This window comes from Pinus tabuliformis, chromosome 3_2 (assembly GCF_031772625.1).
Source record: "Pinus tabuliformis cultivar Carrire ecotype Pingquan chromosome 3_2, CPIR1, whole genome shotgun sequence".
Classification (NCBI taxonomy): domain Eukaryota; kingdom Viridiplantae; phylum Streptophyta; class Pinopsida; order Pinales; family Pinaceae; genus Pinus; species Pinus tabuliformis.
The window spans coordinates 372,398,377-372,416,901 of NC_142302.1; positions in this window are offsets into that span (position 1 = coordinate 372,398,377).

The following is an 18,525-nucleotide window of genomic DNA, read 5'->3' on the forward strand; positions in this document are numbered from 1 at the left end:
AAAGAGGCTCATTAAAGCCGAAATCCCTCTGGAGTACCGTCTCGAATGGTTTTTGAAATATTTACAACCCGAGATCTCTAAGGATGTCTCCATGTCTGGAGTCTATTTTGAGGAGCAAGCCATTTTTAGAGCCCAGCAATTAGAATTGATCTACTGTCAGTCTGGGATCCTACACAAATACTTGCCAGATGCTCCTGGGTCTAAGGTTGACATAGCTAAGTCGAAGCCAGGTCCCCACGTGGATGGTATCGTTGGGTCGGTAGACACAAATGCGGTGAACTTGTTGAACCAATTGCAGCAGTTGTCTTTACAAACTGCTTCTAACAACCAAGTCACATCGTCTAACCCTCCAGCTTCCCAAACCTCTTCGATTAATTTCATCCAATCTGATAACCCCAAAGGAAATCAAAATTCCAATGGGAAAAAGAATGGACGAGGCAAGAAAAAGAACCAGGATGGGAAGGCTGACGCAAATAAATCTGGCAATAATGCTGGTGGTGGTAGAAATGAGTCTAGAAAGAAAGTCAAGTTTCCATGCAAGTTGTGCAGTGGAGACCATTTAACTCACCTCTGCCCCAAGATTGAAGATGCTCAGTGCTTGTTAGGGCAGCAAGGGACTTCTAGTTCTCAAGCTGTGTTAACCGACCCTTTTCCCCAAGAGCAACAACTTCTTGCTAGCGCGAGTTCAAATCCTGGTACCTCCGCAGGGGGCAACCAGGAAGGGAAAAAATCATCAAATGTTTTCATGATGGGTTCTAACGTCCATGTGGCTACTCTGTCACGTGATTATGGTGAAGCCGAAACTTCCAAGGACAAGACTGTTCCCAGAAGTACCGACCTTCATATTGAGCGACCCCTTGTCGAAACTATACCACGAATACCGAAAGGTTCTGCTAAACGCGCGACTATTAATCCTAATGCTAGGGCTGCCCAGAATTACTCCATTGTGGAGGATCTGGCTCAGAGTCCATGCACCATGTCCGCTTTAGAGGTTCTCCAGTTGTGTCTGACTCAGCGAAGTGCTTTACTTTCGCGATTGGGGCAGTCGATCCAACTAACTCTTTAGTGCTCACTTTTGACATGTTAAATGTCAAAAAGTGACTCCCTCATGATATGGCTTTCCAAATAAAGTCTACATACCGGAAAATAAACATTTTTCGTACAGTTATCGATGAAGGAGCTTCCACATGCATCATGTCGATGTCATGTTGGAAGGCTATTGGATCACCTTTGGTTGTTCCTTCACCTACCGTCTTGACTGCGTTTGATGGTCATTCTCATAAGCCGCATGGGATTATCTCGGCCTTTCCTATATGTGTTGGGGGGAAGGTCGTCAATACTGAAGTAGAAGTCATAGATGCTAACCTAGACTACAATCTCCTCTTAGGAAGGAACTGGGTATACGAAATGGACACCGTTGTTTGGACTTTGTTTCGTGTCATTTTCTTTCCTCATGAGGGGAAAATCATTAAGGTTGATCAATTGGATTATTGTCCAGTCGATCCTCAAGCAAGCTCTGACTCTACTGTTCCTTTAGTGGATAACCCTCGCCCGCCTACTGAGAATTTAGGAGTGGGGATGTATTCCTCATTGATGGGTACCTTTGATCTTCCCTCTCCTTTCGCTAAAATCAATGCCATTTCATCATCTAAGGAGTCTCCTTGAGAAGAGTTCTTCCGAACTCGTTATTTTTCAGACCCTTGGACCTTGCCTTCACCTATGACCACATTAGTTGAAGGACAAGTAAATGGAATGGCATTCCCAATATCTGCAGCCGAGCTTAGATATCAGTCTATCATTAACTCTGCAGATGACCACTCTACTCCTTTTTCCGAAGAGGAGTTAGATGGTGATGTGGCCTGGCCTGGAGCCTTGATTCTACCTCTGCCTTGGACTGCTTAGATTTACTTTTACCTTCTGAAGAAGCAATCCTCAAAGCAATGATGGTTATAGATCGACCTTGGGAAGACTTACACCATCGTTCATACTTTCTTCCTCCATTGTAGGAAGTAGAATCTAGATTCTCCGAGAACTTTACTAGTGATGTTTGTACGGTATCAAATCCTTTGGCTCCGGCACATGTTTGTGCCGAAGGTAATATGTCGGTGATTTCAAAAATGATACCTATAAACATCTCTAGGGACCCTAACATGATCGAGAAACTCTTCATCGGAATTGAATGTTCCCCTGAAGAAATTCAAATTTACACCGACCTGTTCAAGGAATTTCGAGATGTATTTTCTTGGCCTTATGAAGAAATGCCTGGCATTGATCCTTCTATAGTTCAACATGAGATCAAGAGGTATGAAAACTCCAAACCGGTTTGTCAAAGGCTTCGGCCGGTTAACCCTAGGAAAGAAGCAGCTATCAAAGTTGAAGTTGAGAAGTTGCTAAAGGCGGGTTTTATATACCTGTTCCTCTTACTGATTGGGTTTCTAATCCAGTCCCTATGGATAAAAAGCAAGGAATAATCTGAGTATGCATCGATTTTAGGGACCTAAACAAGGTTTGTCTGAAAGATAATTACCCCACGCCATTCATTGATCAAATTATCGACGAGTGTGCGGGTAATGAGATTTTTTCCTTCATGGATGGTTTTTCGGGTTATAATCAAATTTCTATCCATCCTGAAGATCAACATAAGACAACCTTTATATGTCCCTGGGGTACCTTTGCATATAGAAAGATGCCTTTTGGTCTTAAAAATGCTGGAGCCACTTTTCAGCGGGCCATGTCATATGCTTTCCACGACATCAAACATGTCATCGAAGCATACTTGGACGATCTCGCTGCTCGTTCTCGAAAGAGAACTGATCACCCTAGTCATCTTCGAATGGTTTTTGAGCGATGTCGTTTTTATAAAATCTGGTTGAATCCCAACAAGTGCGTTTTCGCGGTTACGTTCGGTCGGTTGTTAGGGTTCATTGTGTCAAATGAAGCGATTCCGGTTGATCCCTTCAAGGTTGAGGCAATAGTTCAGTTGCCTCCCCCGTCCTCAATTCGACAACTTCAAAGTCTTCAAAGGAAGGCTAATTTCTTAAGACGGTTTATAGCGAACTATGCCGAGATTACTAAAGGGTTCATGCATCTGCTACGGAAAGGAGTTCCATTTGTGTGGGACGACTTTGCGCAGTGGTCTTTTGATGCTTTGAAAAAGGCATTAGTCTCTGTCCCGCTTTTGAGTCCACTAGATTATGGTAGAGACTTCCTTTTATATCTCGCTGCAGCAGAATCAACCATTGGTATGGTTCTCGTTCAGGAGGACGATGCTCTCACGGAGCATGTGATTTATTATTTGAGCTGAGGCTTAATAGGTCCTGAACTTCACTATTCTCCGGTTGAGAAGTTGGCCTTGGCAGCTGTCCATGTTGTGCAGTGGCTCTCTCATTATATCCTGCTATGCAAAACTTTTGTCTTAGCGGCAGTCAATCCATTTCAATTTGTCCTCAGTAGGTGAGTGATTGGGGGCAAATATAACCGATGGATAGTCATTTTGCAAGAATTTGATCTCGAATTCTTGTCTGCCAAGTCTAAGAAATCTATGGTTTTCGCGGAGCTAATTTTGAGCTGCCTTGTGGAGAGGATACTATTTATGAGGAAAGTTTTCCCAATGAGCATTTATTCCTCATCTCTTCACTCGACCCTCGGTATGGAGATATCATTGTCTATCTCCAGACTTCAAATTTTCCCTCTACTTTCTCCAAGGATGAACGTCGAAAATTACGTCACTTGGCTAAAAATTATGTTATCATTGGTGACACATTATACTGTCGAGGGGTTGATTCAATCCTTCGGTGCTATTTAACCTTAGAGGAAGCAGAGTCAGTGCTCAATGACTGCCACAGTGGAGCTTGTGGTGGTCATCTATCAGGGCTTGCTACAGCCCAGCGCATCTTATGTGCCGGCTATTTTTTCCCTTCACTCTTTAAAAACTGTGTGGAAGCGGTCAAACACTGTTACCCCTGTCAAATTTTTACTCGGAAGATGTGTGCACATCTAGCTCCTCTTTTTCCCGTTGTCACTGTCGGTCCCTTTACTAAGTGGGGTATTGACTTTACAACTTGTAATCTACCTTCAGCGGAAAATCACAAGTACATTATCGTGGCTGTAGACTACTTTACGAAGTGGGTTGAGGCCATGCCTACTTATAAGAACGATAGTGACACGGCAACATTGTTCCTTTTCAATCAGGTTATCTCAAGATTCGGTATCTCGAGAGAGATTGTCACTGATCATGGCAGTCATTTCCAGAATCAAATGATGTTTGAATTGGCTCTCAAGTTAGGTTTTCAGCAGGAGCATTCGTCTCCTTATTATCCTCAAGCCAATGGTTAGGTCGAGGTAGTCAATAAAACTCTTAAGACGATCCTCCAATGGACAATCGACAAAAATCGGTCCAATTGGCACGTTATGTTGTATTCGGCTCTTTGGGCATACCGAACCTCCGTAAAACGACTACTAGTTTTACACCTTTTCAGTTGGTTTATGGGATGGAGTCTATCTTTCTGGTTGAATGTGAAATTCCGTCTCTTAAGTTAGCTATTGAGCTCCTTCCAGAGACTTCGATTCTTGAAGAGCGCCTCCTTCACTTGGAACATCTCGATGAGCGGTGTCGAGATGCTGCCACGATGAATGAGGCTCATAAGAAAAGGGTTAAAACACAGTATGATAAATCTGTCCATCCTCGAGTCTTTTCTGAAGGTGACCTTGTCTTGGTCTATGACCAAGATAAAGACACCTTGGGGGCAGGCAAGTTTAAGCCTATGTGGTACGGTCCTTTCATTATTAAACGAGTTTTAAAAAAGGGTCGTATGAGTTAATTGATTTTGAGGGAGACAAGCTGGCGGAGCCCCGAAACGGGCTCTACCAAACGAAGTACTTTGCTTAAGTAGGAATTAGGCAATGGCTTCTTTGTACTTTATGTATATTTGTAGATATATCATTGAGAGTTTTTGATATCAACACTTTTTGGTCTGCTGTGGCAGGTGTTGATGGATGACTTGGTCTATTTTGGGTTCGTCGATGGTGCAAGTCGGCACACTCGGAATCTTGCTTCCGCAGCTTGGGTACTTTATTATCCAACTGGTCAATTGATGGTATCAAGAGGCATATGCATCGGTCCTGCTTCAAACAATATGGCTGAGTATAATGTCGTTATTAATTTATTATCCAAGGCAATCTCTCATGGGATCGACTCGTTGGTAGTGTATCTTGATTCTCAATTGATAGTGTTGCAATTAAACAACATTTATCAGGTAAGGGATCCATGTTTATATCGCCAGTATTTAAGGGTGAGGTTGTTGCAAAGATCATTTACTTATATTAATTATTTGCACATTCCAAGATCTCATAATTGGTTAGCTGATTCTATTGCTAATCAAGCATTAGACTAGCACATCAATCATTCATCACAAGAAAATCAAGCATCAAAAAGTCGAACTGTATATATATATATATATATCATAAAGCGTCTCGAGTGTACATATGTTTGTCGAAAAATATACAAAATTGGACTCAAATTCCCATAATAATGTCTGGCATATCTAATGCCCCGGCTCAAGATGAGCGGCCAAGTAGGTAACTATCGCATTGGCCACACGCCGAAAAGTGTCAACCGAGTCACGTGGCATGCCAACCACATGACTTTGCATATCCTCAAGAAGGTCCTCTATGGCAGCCATCGGTACTTGGCAGCTCAGTCTCGCCAAGTGTCGTTGGATGTTATGTAGAGTCCGCTCTGTATCAGCAGCCGCCTCTTCGGCTACTCGACTGCGCCGTCCATGCCGCAGGAACCCATCTGGTCGTACCGGCCCAATGTTTGGAACATGATCATCATATCAGTCATTTGAATCTCATCAAAAATATTTTTCAAAATGCATCATTATATTTGAAAAATCCAAAAAAATCATAAAATCAAAAATTCTTACCAATCTCGCCCCATGCTGCGTTCGGTGGTAATGCTAGATCAGGATCTCCTCGGAAATCCAGCCCAGCATAGGGGTAGTCATCTACGGCGATGATCTGCTGATCCCACCAGGTGAAGAAGTCATCATCAAAGGCAGTCCTTGGGACCTCCCCACCCCCCAGACGTTTCATCAGATCAGCCCACCGGCCCATGCGTGGATCTCGTGGGGTGCTGATGGAAACTGCTACCCTAGGGCGGAGTGCGGGAACTTTCTCAAAAAAGAATGTACATAGGATAGTCCCATATCCAAAGTTTTTGGTCTGTCCCCTCTTGATAGAAGTGAGCTGGCTCTTCATGTTGGCCAGAAGAGGAGTACACTACTCGAACATAGTAGTGAGACAGTCAACTACCACGCTCATGGTTAGCCGTGATGCCTGATGCAGAGAGGATGACCCATTCACTCGAGCTATGGTGAACAGGATTATCCTCAGTGATAAGCTCGCCACATGTGTGATGGAAATCTAGCTCCCAACCTTCTTGGGATGTCTCCGGCAATATATCTGTACGTAGTCCTCTATTTTGAGACTACTCCATGTCGTGCCCCGGGAATGTACTACCTCTCCCCTTCGAGAAAGGCCCGTGATGAAATAGATATCCTCCACTTCTACCCTAAGTGGCATCTGGTCAATCATAAAGGCTTCCTCCTCGACATCCCAATAATCAATGAGCATCTCAAGCAGACGTGTGTTTTCCTTCATATTCGGCAGTTTGAAGAATTTAAGCAAACCACATCCCCGTAGGGCTTCCAAAGCATCAGGATCGTTCATGACTTCATTATCCACCGCTGCATGCTCCCTTTCTCGCCATGTGATCAACATTCCGAGCAAAAAATGATTTTCAACCGTTAGTTTTTGGTTAAAAAATATTCGCAGCGTATACGCGGGTCCCTGTGCACACAATCACGTATAGGGCCCGCGTGTATGCAGGTTTCATATTACCAACCCGCGTATACGCTGCAGTGAAATTTTTGACAAAAAATTCAACGGTGAAACATTAATTAAAAATCTTAAAACCAGTCACAATCAATTTCAATCTAAGTATAAGATTTACCTGGAGGTTTTTGAAGAATTTGAATGGTTGAATCTGGCTATGGGAAGTTTGCTCCTTTTGCTCCAAATCCTTTGCTCTCAAACTCAAATGGTGAAAATGGTGAGACCAAAATCTCTTTTATAGGTTTTGAAAATGTAAAATTTTTTCAAAATTTTATTTTGTTTGGCCTCATGTGACTTTTAACTTGGGAGCTTGGAATGTCGAGAATGGTTTGATTTTTAGGACATTTTGGACGTTTTTCGACAATTTCAAGACGGTTCCATGACTGCTGACCCGTCATGGCAGGTATCGTTTTCTCACTGGCATATAGGTTAGGGACACCATTTTTCCTTTGCATTATGCATACTAGCCTCCATTTGCCGATACATCTGCCATAGGGTCGATCCCATCGTGTTATGGTTCATAAGCCATATTCACTCACCGATTTTTTAATCATGACATGATGGTAGAGCCATCCTTTACATGGGCATCGTAGTTAGCACCTCACTGACATTTTTTGCCCATGCTACTCCGATTTGAGTAAGCTCAGGAGTCCTCTGTAGTCCCACCATGACTTATGCGTTGAAGACTCATTCCTCTTAGCTTCTTTGCTTTGTTCTAGCCTTATACCCTAGAGGCTCCTTTGTGTTGAGTTGTACTACTGCATTACATGTTGACCACTTGCACCTTTTGGCCTAGAGCCGGCTTCACTTGGACTCGTGTTTAAGCCAACTTTTGACCATGACGACTGCAAAATCAACCTTGCATACCTTTGACTTCTGCAGCTTGACACACCTTGACCCATGGAAGGAACACACCTTTGAGTGTCACTGACCAGTTTTCACCTCCCTGCATTGAGCATAGGAACGTTCCATTCCCAGGAACTAGATCATCTGTTTCACCGACACTCATTCTTTCCACTATACCATAGCATTCTTTTATTTTTTTTCAAGCTTAATAGAAAAAGACAAAAAAAATTAATATTCCAAAAAGAGTGGGAACGGGACAGTATTTCCACTTATTGTTGGCAGCTAGAGTCAGTCGTGTCGCCCTTGAACAAAGCACTCAAAGCAAAGTCCCCTCCATTTGGGCAGATTTAGTTTGACTTAGGTATGCCTTAACCTTGTTATTGAATCAGTTCTCCCCCGATTGGTTATCTCTTCCAATCATATGGAGGGTTCATTCGTGCCTCCTACATGGCAAACTTATACAGAGTCATCATATGCTGCCACATAGTCACATTGAGTCGTGCTTTTGTTCAAGGGAAGTTAGCCTGAGTCGGCCTCTCTGCGGTGTCTCTTGACTCATTTTTCAGTCGGCCATCCCTGGTTGTCAGTATCATGTCTATCATCACATCAGCTATATTGGTCCTTTACTCATGCCAGTTTGAGAAGGTCCCCATTGACTTCTTGCTAGCGGGTCTTGTCCTTATCGACGACGACATCTTGCTCTGAGGACAGGCCTAGAGCTGCACCCTGGCCCTATTTTCATTATTGATAGGTCACCTTGTGCTCATCATCGATCAGTATCATGGGTATTTGACTGAGTGGTTTCCCTTGTGTTCGACATTAGCTTACATTATCACACATTGGGATTCGTGCAGTACCTTGGTTTCCATTTGACCCTATTGGTGGATACCTCGCCTCTGTGTCAGCTTCCATTATTGGTTGGTTCAGAGGGTTTCTGTCGTGCGCTAGCCACATCTTGTGTACGTCGGAAACATACTTCGGTTGGGTTACTACATCTCCTTCGTCCGATTCCTTCCACATTATTAGCCTACGGGTTACACTCGTGCTAGATTGATGGAGGATGCCTTAATGCCTTCCTTCTAGCGGATCTTTCCCTATCGACTCCGACTCATTGCTCTAGGGCAAAGATCTAGAGTCCATTTGGCAGTACCTTGGGGTTTGCAGTCATTAGTGGCAGATCCTTTACTATCGACAGTGGGAAACCATCATTGTCTCCTGATCGATAGATTCTTACAGGTGTTCGACTCCAGCTCATCTATTCACACTTGTTGGATTGTACTGGGTACCTTGATGCTCATTATCATTATCGGTGAGTGGTCTCGCATTTGTTAACGGTATACATCAATGACCGGTAATCAAACGATTTCTCACATGGTCGACTTCAGATCATTTATTCCCATGGTGTAGAAATGTACCACGGCGGTCGGTGAAGACCTCAGGTTGTATTGACATTCATTGGTTCACTTGACAGTTGCTCTTATTGCTACTAGTTGATACCGCTCCACCTTATATGTTGCAGTCAGTCATGGCGACATTCTATATGCTGGCACCTGAGTTTGTAGTGTAGTACCATCCTATTCCATCATGTTCAGTTGGTACCTTTTGGGATCAGTCTTTGATGTCAGTGGTCTGTTGCATCTTTCAGCATCATTGATAGTCTTATATGTGATATTCAGACATGTACTTGTTCGATCATGATCAGATGATCCATTATGTATTTTCCAGTCATTTATACTTGTATACTTAGTGGATCCGCTTGTACTTGATATTTGGACATGCTTTAGTTTTTCTGAGCATGGGTATGCCCGCCTCAGACAGTGTTTCTTTCTGATCTCCTTTTGTGGCTTGGCAGGCTGAATTTTGGTGAAGTCCTCCTCGGTTTTTGATAGATTTCCTTTCCATGTACTTGCTTAATACATTTCGGCCATCATGTACCCCTTCTGACCTCATATATTAGGGGGCATCTATTATAGCTCCAAATCTCACTCTTATGATTTGTGATGCTGCACTCATGTCCTAGGGCAACCCCTCCTTCTAGACTTGGTCCTAAAATTTAAAAAACAGTGCTTTATCCCTTATACGCGACATTGCCCTGATTTAAACACGTGTATACATGGGTAGGCATATACCCAACCCACGTATATGTATTAAAACACTTAAAAAAATATAAAACTCCTTATTTTCAAGCAGAGATCGCAGGTTTTACCTGCTGATCACCTGTTAGTTCTCGTGGCCCAATTGTTCCCAACCAACTCCCAACTAAAAAACTTCTTTGGGAGAGGTATAAAAACACCTAAATGGGAAGGCCTAGAGGAGAGAGGAGAGAGAAAGGTTATTATGCTGAGATTTTTCCCCTGACCAGGTCTGAAGACCCTTGTGCCTTCTGCACTTCCCCCATTTGTACAGGAAACCCTTGTTTCCTTGTGTGCTGATGTTCATCCATTACTTGTGACATAATGGAGAAAGTCACGGAAGGAGTTTGTTAAAGGCTTGAGGCTGGACAAATCCGGAAGGAAGCTTTGCTTGGAGCCTGCGAAAGGTGACTCAGGTGAAATTATTCCTTTTTTGTACTTTATTTATCTATAATAAAAGAAACACATGTCTTGGTTCCTGATATGAATCTTCTCTATGTTTATGATATTCATGTTAGAATTCATATGTGAATGGTTGTTTATATTTCATAACTAACTACCTTTCTTTATAACATGAAGATGGTTTCTTTATAAGTTTTTGTCCATATACTGTTGTGTTCTTTGGAATTGGTTGTTTTGCAGGGCAAAGGAGCAAGAGAAACTTGAAGAAGGGTTTGGACCCTTGAGGACCTTCTCAAACGTAGGACCTAAGGTATGTTCCCTTATCATAGAATTTGCTTATAATAACATAATGGCTGTGTGAATGTGTGTTTCTCTGTATAGACAACTTTCAGTCTACTAGGGTTTCAACCCAAAAGCCCTAGGGGAACATTTCCCTCAACATTCACACCATACGGAGATGATTTTGACCCAGCACTAGACACATTGGTAAAGGTGCTGCAACGATGTATCACCACCAGGCTTTGCTTGAGCCATGAAAAGTGCTATATGATGATGACTGAAGGACTCATCCTAGGTCATTATATCTCAGTGGCTGGAATACAGGTAGATCTAGCCAAAATTCAAATAGTTTTGTTAATACCTACTCCTACCACACAGACAGAGGTACGCAATTTTCTTTGATTTTCTGGTTATTATAGGAGATTTATAGAACATTTTTCTCAAATAGTTACACCTATATACGCACTGATAGAGAATGTTGATTTTGTTTTGATAGATAAATGCGACCGTGCTTTTGAGGATTTGAAAAGCTTTTGTCAATAGCCCCAATGCTTAGAAGCCCAAATTGGGACCTGCCATTTTTAATTTCATCAGATGCTTCGAACACAGCTATTGGAGTAGTCCTTGGGAAAGAAGAAGACAAAGAACCATATGCAATCTATTATATTAGCAAGAATTTGTCTCTTTCTGAGCTAAACTATATTGTTAGTGAAAAAGGATTTTTAGCTGTAATACATGCTCTAAATATATTTAGGCATTATATCACTGGATATCGTATTGTTTTATATACAGATCACTCTACCATAAAATATTTAGCAAATAAACCTATTACAAATGGTACAATAACAAGATGGTTGATTTTATTATAGGAATTTGACATCACAATAAAAGATCGACTTGGGAAAGAGAATCTTGTAGCTAATTTTCTCTCACGAATGCCGAAGCCAATGGATGCAGTAGTAGTCGAAGATCAATTTCCAGATGAACATTTACTTGATGTTACTATCAAGACACCCTGGTATGCTGATGTTGCAAATTATTTAGCAGTAGGAAAATTACCAAAGCATCTGACCCCCAATGAACGAAAACAGACTGTGCAACATAGTACCCGATTTTCTTGGATTGCAGGCTACCTATTCATATAGGGGTAGATATGCACATCAGAAGATGTGTCCATGAAGACAAAATATTTGACATTCTGAAAGCCTGTCATGACAGACCATGTGGCAGAAATTGCACAGATCAAAGAGCTGGTCACAAGGTTCTACAAACAGGGTATTACTAGCCCACAATCTTTAAAGACGCGAAGAAATTTGTTCAAGCCTGTGACAGTTACCAAAGAGTAGGATGCCCTGGACAGTCTGACGAAATGCCTTTAAACCCATAGTTAGTAATCGAACCATTTGAGCATTGGGTGCTCGATTTTTTTGGTCTAATCAACCCATCATCAAATCAGAAAACATATATTTTGGTAGCAATAGAGTATGTTACTAAATGGGTTGAAGCAAAGGCACTTCCAAGAGCTACAGAGGACTCTATGATTCATTTCCTGTTCCAAATATTTGTGCGATGTGGCCTCCCAAGAGACATAATCATAGACAGAGGAAAATAGTTTGCAAGTAATAAAATCCCTGTAAAGTTAAAAAATTATCACATTTAGCACAAAATTACCACTTTGTATCACCCACAGGAAAATGGCCAAGTAGATAGCATGAATAAAGTGATAGAGGCAATATTAACAAAAACCATTGTGTCATACAGGCGTGATTGGGCTTCAAGATTGCTTGAATCCTTGTGGACATACCGAACAACATGGAGAAACACCATAGGTTATTCACCATATCAGCTAGTATTTGGAAAGGAACCGATCTTTCCAATAGAGTTCGAAATACGAACATTAAGAACAACATAGGAGGTCGGTCTGGATTTAAATGAGGCCCAGACTAATAGATTATAGTAAATTAATGAGCTATATAAAATTAGGCTCTCGGCTCTTCAACACGCTACATTAATCCAACAGCAGAGAGAAAAATGGCATGACGCCCTGATCAAAAAGAAAATCTTCCAGGAAGGAGATTGAGCACTCCTATACGATTCTAGGTTTCAGGATTTTGTGAGAAAACTTCAGACTCGCTGGCTTGGACCATATGAAATCCAGAAAGTGCATGGCAATGGAACCATTAATTTGACTATTATTGATGAATGTGGACATACTTTTAAAGCAAATGGCCACCGACTTCGATTGTACCATAAACTGCTTACTCGAGGATCCTTCTACCAGCAACTCCAGGAAGATTTTGATATGCAGATTCTTGCTGAGGAAAGGAATTCTTCCTTGGCTTTGGTTCAGTAAGTAATTTCATTATTCCTAAATTTTGTACATAACTTTTTCTTTTCTTCTTGTATAAATTACTTTCTGTACAGATTTTTGCATTTTTGCATTTTTTTTTTTACATTTTGCTGTTCCTTTCCAAAGGAACAAAACTTTCATCATTTTTCTGTTCTTTTTCAAAGGAACGACACTTTTTCATTTTGTTGTTCCTTTCCAAAGGAACAACATTTTCACCGTTTTGTTGTTCCTTTTCGAAGGAACAACACTTTTTCATTTTGCTATTCCTTTTCGAAGGAACAAAATTTTCGCCATTTTGATATTCCTTTCTGAAGGAACAACACTTTTGCATTTTGTTGTTCCTTTCCAAAGGAACAACATTTTCGCCATTTTGCTGTTCCTTTTCGAAGGAACATCACTTTTGCATTTTGTTGTGCCTTTCCAAAGGATCAACATTTTCGTTGTTTTGCTGTTACTTTTCGAAGGAACAACACTTTTGCATTTTGTTGTCCCTTTCTGAAGAAACGGAATTTTCGCTATTTTATTGTTCTTTTTCATTTTGAAGGAACAACACTTTTGCATTTTGCTGTTCCTTTCTGAAGGAAAAACATTTCCGCCTTTTTGCTGTTCCTTTCTGAAGGAACAACACTTCCACATTTTTGATGTTCCTTTTTGAAGGAACAACACTTTTCATTTTTGTTGTTCCTTTCCGAAGGAACAACACTTCCACATTTTTGTTATTCATTTCTGAAGGAACAACACTTCTGCATTTTTGCTATTCCTTTCCGAAGAAACAACACTTTTCATTTTTGTTGTTCCTTTCTGAAGGAACAACATCTCTGCATTTTCGTTGTTCCTTTCCAAAGGAACAATACTTTCTTTTTTGTTGTTCCTTCGGAAAGGAACAACATCTCTGCATTTTCACTATTCCTTTCCGAAGGAACACTTTCGTTTTCTGTTGTTCCTTTTCGAAGGAATGACACTTTTCATTTTTTTTCATTCCTTTCTAAGAGAACAACACTTTCATTTATTGTTGTTCATTTCCAAAGGAACAACACTTTTGTTTTCTGTTGTTCCTTTTCGAAGGAACATCACTTTCATTTTTTTGCTATTCCTTTCCAAAGGAACAACACTTTTCATTATTTTTCTATTCCTTTCCAAAGGAAAAACATTTCCGCATTTTTGTTCGCTCTTGCTTTATTTGGTGTTTTGATCAAGGAACATCTGATGTTCCTCTTAAGGAACAACAGTTTTGAGTATGTTTTTTTCTTTTTTTTTTCTTGTTGTTCCTCTTAAAGGAACTGTGGTTTTTGCATGTAGATGTTCTTTTACTATCCCTCTAAAGAAACAACAGTTGTTCCATCTAAAGGACAACACTTTTTGAGTGCATTTTTCTTCTTTTTGTATGTGTCTTTCACCATTTAGAGGATTTTTGTGAATGATGGTCATTTAAGGCATAGATATACATTTATGCAAGAATACAAAAACTAGAGGATACCGAAATCAGCAAACCAAAGAAAAATCGTTATCTTTAAAGAAATTGCTTTGAATTGATAATAGAAAAGAGGAAAGACACAACTATTTATATTACTTTGTTGTCTTTATTTTCACTAACCCCAATTTGATTGATTATTTTTATCATGATGGTTCTTTCTAAATTGCCATAATTCTCTTTGATCATTATTATTGAATAAGAATAAGGGCATATCTTCCTCTATTGAGATTTTAAGACTTCTTGCACCATCCGTACTCTTAAGGAGTGTTGAGCCACCCTCTGTATATAAATAGGAAAATTCTATATAAGACAAAAGAAGGGAAAAGAAAAGATACATATATATATGATTATTAACATGATTTGTCAGATAAAGGATAGAGGGTCTCATCGAGAGCCAACCTACCATGATCATAAGCAAGAAAGTGAAGTGGCATTCCCACTATGGCTACCACACCAGGGATATAATCCAAGAGGCACATCAAAAAATTAAAAATTCCTTGGAAGAGGAGGTCTCATCACGAGCCGACATGTCTACCTTTCACTCCTTCCTGGTGAATGACATTTTGATTCATTTGGTTACCAAGCCAGCACAATGGCCTCCATTCTGACATTGCAAACACTTTCCTAGGCATACACAAAGGATTATGGTTCCAAGGGTGAAATAAGCAACTCTGTCAAGGTTATGGACACCTGTGGGCAACAGAGCTCTACTAATGGTATTGAAGTCATATTTTTCATACACCAATAGTAATTATAAACCCTTCTTCTTATAACTTTATAGTGATTTCAAATGAGATTATGTTATATAACCCTTTCGAGCCTTTTATACATCAAAATCATTTATAATTCAATCATAATGGTTAAAGTGGATAATGATTGCATAAGAACTTTTACTTATGTCAGCTATCCTATCCTCTATTTTTCGCATCATATCACGACATTTCCATATTTATTAGTGATTTCCATCATAACCCTTGATTTCAGTAATCCACTCATTTTTGTAAACATGTCATGGATCTATACGCAGTTCCTTTATTCCACTGTATGATTGTAGTTCAAAATGCTGCTCCTTTATTTGCCGACTAAGGAAGACCTATCACATTTCACGGGGGTGTGGGTGATCTCCATAATTCACTGACATACGTGTCAACTCATTATTTGGAGGTATTATGACTCCATCAAAACTCGAGAATAGCAAGTCTAACAGTATTGTATTTCCCAATATGCATGGCTTGTTGTTCCAATGCCATTTTTGTGTTTTTCTTTGTAAAAGTTAACAGTTAGCTAAAGTTTGAATAGCTTGTTATTCCATCATATTCTCTGTGTTTTTTAACAGTGAGCTAAAATTTGAACAGCTTGTTGTTCCATCGTCATCTCTGTGTTCTTTTACAATGTGCTAAGCTTGAATAAAATGGGAGGCAAATCAATTCGCAGTGAACCGCAGGTGTTACTGGTCTTTGACGCTACACGTGAAATCTTAGCAAGGGTAGGATGGATTGCCTACCTTAACTGTATACAGTAGTCTAATGAGATGGTGGCAATTGAATTTCTGCAGAATCTGTAGGAAGATCATTCCATGGTAAGGGGAAGACAAATAACAGTAACAGATGAGATAATTGCTGAAGTGTCAGGACTGACAGTCGTTAGACCAGTATGGACCCTGAAAAAGATGAGACTACAAGACGCTATGACAAAACCTTACTGTCAAAGGACAAGGAGTCCTATTAGCAACCCTGGGAGAGCCTTGGGCAGAATTGGCCAGAGTTGTCCAAAGCTGCATTACTAGCGATGGCAGAAAAGACGTGGTAAGACCACGCCATCTCAAATTGTTAGTTGTATTAAAACAAAAATGTGCTGTGAATTTTCCTACGTACTTAAATTTTTTATTGCATGGCGTTGCCCGAAGTATAAGAAAATCTCGCCATGTAGAATCATTAGTAAGCCATCACAGTTTAATTCAACTGATAGTCAGTTACAGTCTTGTCGAACAGTAGAGTAGTTGGGAAGAATTGATTTTCTCAATAGATGGGGGACTGGCATTTCCAGCCCCAAAATTAAAAAACATTGCTAGCACATCAATAAGACCACCGAAACGAAGACAATCTCTCAGATGGGAAGAAGAAGAAGAATGCTGGGAAATTCCCAAGGAAATAGTAGCCACCCTATAGAAATACACGACTCAAAAGACGAGAAACCGCCACAACTTGAAGGAGGGGAAATGAAGAAGAAGAACCGAAAGAGGAAATTGAGCAATCCCGTCATGAATAAGGGGAGGAAGAAGAGCAACCCAGTGGAAGGCCATTGCAAAATCCTCTACAAGAAGACAAATTGGCCCAAATTTTGGCCAATATGGGTAAGTATGTCCAACCCCATAGCCCACTCAACCCCGATACCAAAGAAGGACCGCAGGAACACTATGCTCATGAGAAGAGTGCATCTGAGGAGATGTGTGATGAGGAGGAAGAAGAAGAACAATCCCAGGAACACTTTGCTCATGGCAAGAGTGTATATGGGGATATGGGTGATGAGGAGGAAGAAGAAGAACAATCTCAAGAACACTCTACTCACAGTCAAAGTACACCTGAAGAAATGCATGATGAAGAAGAAATAGAAGAAGAAGCTTCCAAGGAGACAGCAGATCAATCCAGGGTTTTCACCCCTGAAAAACCTAATCAGCAAGATGAGGACACTGAGGAAGTGTTCCAAGTCTAAAACATGGAAATTGGCCAAGGCGAGGGTACAATCCTTTAAGAACAAAGCCCAGGCCCAAGAGAAGAAAAAACTGTTCCTTCTATGAAAACAAACGAAATCAAAAAGTTGAGAAAGGAACATCAGAGACTGCTTAATGTAATTAAACAGCTTTGACAACAAATAAGGGTCTTAAAAATGGGGAAAAACCCAAAAAGAACCCCTGGAGAATATCATGTAGCCACCTAGGAAAAACCCCATAAAAAGAAGATCAAGAGGACTCAAGTCAAACCCGTTATTCAAGACCGCAAGGAATAGCATGTGGCTGTTAAAAATGTGGAAGCACAAATAGAAAACACACCAGCCTATGATAAGGAAGTCCAGACAGAGGCATTGTCCTCTAGTATCATGATCAACTAGACAGTTCGTGAGAAGGAAACACAGACTATAAAAACCAAATTTGCAATAAGGAGATCCAGGTAGATCTCCAGCCCAAAAATATCATGATGGATAATGACCCGAGGATAGTAAAACTTCAAAAAGATCTTGCACAAGCCCAAAAAAAGATAGAAAAGCTCACAAAGGAAACTCTTCTTCAAGAGAAATATCAGAAGTTACAATAGTAGGTAAAGAACATTAATGCATCGAAGAACGAGGCCTTGAATGGATGGGGAAGGGTAGAGGAAAAATTTAAAGAGGTAACCAATAGACTAGACACAGTTATGAATCAAATGGATACCTTATGTTCTCTGTATACTAACGTTCTAGCATGTAGGGCACCTGCCAAAAGCTATGCTTTGTTTTTTATGGAAAGGTATTTACAATTGAAAATTAAGGTTGTCAAGGCAGGGGTGCCTATAGAGATAAAAACCATTGATGATTTCATAAACTATTGTAAGCATTATGGGGTGAAAGTCCAGCGATTGTTATGTGAGTTTTATTTGCACAATCTTGTGTTGGATGGAGAAATGAAAAAGAACCCTAGCCCTTTTGTGGGTGATATCTAGCTTCAGGCATTTATCTCTTTTGCTATTAACTAGATAAAGTGGCTTAAAGCCTACAATACCTTCCAGAGACAGGAGAATGGGTTAGATCTGTGGGTAAGGGGTGAACCTAGAAACCCATTGCAACTATGGAATAAACATAGGAGCTTAATGAGAACGAAGGGTGTGATCCAGACATTGGGACCTATTCACACAGTAGTCATTTAGCAAGGGGTAGAATACTTCCTAACCATCAAAGACCTTGCCATAGCAGCAGCCAAATTCTGATACCAGACTTCCAATCGGAATATCTAAAATAGAGAGCCATTCAATTATGAGAATTTTAACCTAGTTGTTGATTGCTTGGTTACCTATGGTGACCTCATCTTGAGAGAAGGTCCATCTTGGTTAGGTTGTAGGTTTCGAAGTCCGATCATCTGATATCCTGCACTAGGGTATAGAGCCTTATATGAA